This window comes from Octopus bimaculoides, chromosome 6 (genome assembly GCF_001194135.2).
Source record: "Octopus bimaculoides isolate UCB-OBI-ISO-001 chromosome 6, ASM119413v2, whole genome shotgun sequence".
NCBI classification, from domain to species: domain Eukaryota; kingdom Metazoa; phylum Mollusca; class Cephalopoda; order Octopoda; family Octopodidae; genus Octopus; species Octopus bimaculoides.
In genome coordinates this window covers 107,049,973-107,053,013 of record NC_068986.1, presented here as the reverse complement: position 1 = coordinate 107,053,013, position 3,041 = coordinate 107,049,973, and the positions used below count along the sequence as shown (strand labels likewise).

At 34.0% G+C, this 3,041-nt stretch overlaps 1 long non-coding RNA gene across 1 annotated transcript in view; it reads right to left on the bottom strand.

Moving 5' to 3' along the window:
• The window catches only part of LOC128248176 (uncharacterized), a 20,128-nt gene that overhangs the window by 5,162 nt on the left and 11,925 nt on the right, over window positions 1-3,041 (bottom strand). The window lies entirely within an intron of this gene.

Sequence of the window (3,041 nt, the reverse complement as noted above, 5' to 3'; positions counted from 1 at the left end):
AGTATGGTGGATGATTACACGTGGTTAAATATATAAGGAAAGAAATAAGGCGAAAAACACATTTGTTTACAAAACTAAAGAATCTATTAGAATCATCATAGCGAACGTATTATACAATATAATAAAAAATAAGATTTTTTCTTCCAGCATAAAAATCGGTTTTGCTATTCATTTCAAATTTTGAGATTTGGATGCAATTCTGTATTATGGATTTTGTTTGCTAGGGTGATAATTGGTAATCAAGGTATTTTTCAGTAAAGGGGTGGTAAATCTATAATTTTTAATATTGGCTGCAATAGATTGGGTAAGTCTTTAATTTTCAATATAAATTTATATTTAATTGTAGAATATATTTTTCGAAAAAAGATGCCTCCTTATTTAATCGTACCTGTATTTAGGTTCAAATAGCAAATTGGTATAGGAAGATTAGGAACTGTGCTGGCAGTTGTTCTGTACATCTCTCAATGTGTTCATTGACATATATCTGGCGATATTGTGGGGAAGATATCTGTTGGCTATGGACTGGACATCTCCGTCTGAGAGACATTCCTGTCGACTCTATACAGTTTTTGTCACAGCCGAGCATCTGATTACATAAATGAAGATTCCAGAGGCACAAGTGAAGTTGGATTTACTTTTGAATTTTTGCCCTTGTCCTAAAATGGAATTCTGAACTTTCCAAAAGATTGGGACATTTTCCGCAGCTAGAACAACTACATTTCGTTTTCACTCTTGCGTCCGTTATTCCTGAGAATGATTTAGCATTTGTTAGCGTCTTCTTTAATGTTTTTGGTTGTTTACTGCGTTTAATAATTTTATGTGTACGTAGAATTTCTTTCAGTTTTGGGTCCTTATGGAGTACTGGGAGATTTTGGACAATGATGTAAAATGCTTCTTTGTTTCTAGGGTTTTATGTGGAAACATAAGAGAGTGTTTTCAGAGTAGGTGTTTTCTTGTGCTCGACTTTTCAAAATATTTTAATGTCAATCGATTTTGCATGTTTAATGCCTTCCTTTATGATATGAATTGGTTGGTGTCTGTCCTTGAGTATGTATTTAAGCTCTTGCAATCTTGGTTCTCTGGAAGTTTTGAAAACGTTGCAGACGATATTTGTTTTGCTATATCTTGGCTCACATGAGCTAAATAATAGGAATTCTTTAGAGTCTGTGGTGTGTAAAATATGTTCGTTTATATTTTTTGTTAATTTTTTTAACCAGTATGTCTAGGAATGGGAGTTCCTCTCACTTGTGTCCCATTGTAAATTGCATTTTGGTGTTAATGCTATTAAGGAGTCTTTTGAAATCCAGACGTTTGTCTATGTTTTCATACCAGAAGATGAGGCAGTCGTCCAATAATCTTTTCTAATTTTCTTTTATGCATTGAGAGGGAGGGTTTCCAAAATTTGAAAACGACACCAGATATATGGTTATTTCTACATAACCCTTTGCTAGGTTGGCAATGGTCGGGGCTGCTCTAGTTCCCGTGGCCATTCCGGATGTTCGGCGATCAACAGTGGTGTCAAACATCAAATGGTTGTTTTGAAGGATGAATTTTAGTGATTCGATTATGAAATCTTTGTTGATCCGTTGTGGTATTTCTTCTGGATATTTGTCCACTCAGAACCGGATCTCTTCTATTCCATAATTATGGGGTATATTAGTATATATGTTTATCACATCAAATGAAATCATGCGCGTTTGTTCCTTGGCCTTTTTTGGTGGGTGATTTAATATATCTAAGTCATCTCTAATATAACTTTTGAAATATTTTAGAAATCGTTTCAGAAGAATGTCCATGAGGCAAACTTAGCAATAATGGACCGTAGTTTTAGGTCTCCTGGTGTTGGTGTATGTATGCATGTATTTATGCAACAATAACAACAATAACAACAACAAAAACAACAACAACAACAATAATAATAATAATAATAATAATAATTATCATTGTTATTATTATTATTATTATTATTATTTTATGTTTGACTTTTGTTTTGCATTTGTACAAGTTGGATCAAAGTCTCACCCAGAGACCTCAAGAGACTATTATTATTATTATTATTATTATTATTATTATTATTATTATTATTATTATTATTATTATTATTATTATTATTATTATCATTATTGAGTGAGAGAGCAGTGCATGCCATCAAAGTGACACTGGGGTAAAATATACAAAGCCCATTATACCCATCATGACTACCCGTCTGATAAGGGTACACTAGGCACATGCATCACAACCATATGTGTGCAACATGATAATCTCATACCAAGATAAACAGCGCATGACCTCGCAGGTGGGGCCTAGTTAGAATTTTCTTCAGGTCGAGTAGACCATCCCGCTCAAAAGGTCCCTGAATAAGGTTTGTTTAATGATGTTGAGCAGAACACCCATGTTTCCGAAGGGGGATTATTCAACCCCCAAAGAATTCATCTCAACACATGGCTATGATGTTCCCCCACTACTTCTGCTCGTGATCAGAGATGCATATATCGTCACCCACCAAGGGACATGCTCAACTCGTTAAGGTCAAGCAACTGACAACCAAATCTGTGGTATTGAGCAGAATAATTGCTGTAGCCCATCTTTTTATATCAAGACAAAACAATGTACATGATAACATTTCCAATCAATTAAGATCAGAAGCCATGAGAACAACTGCCTGGTACTGCAATTATTATTATTATTATTATTATTATTATTATTATTATTATTATTATTATTATTATTATTATTATTGTTGTTGTTGTTGTTGTTGTTGTTGTTGTTGTTAGCTTCATTTTTTTAAGCGTTCATGACTTGTGGCCAGCAAAAAAACGCCTACACCGAAACCTGAAATCCGGTGTTTCCTATATTTATGCGATTTATCATTTCACACCAAAACCTTTTGGTTTGCCCAAACCACGCTTGTAATTAGGAGAAACCTTTGTAGAAGTACGTACCTGTCCATTAAATTGGTTTCAATATATTTCTCACACGTATTTGTTTTATGGAGACAGGACCGAGAAAAGAGGTAAACGATCCGACTGAGTTTCATATAC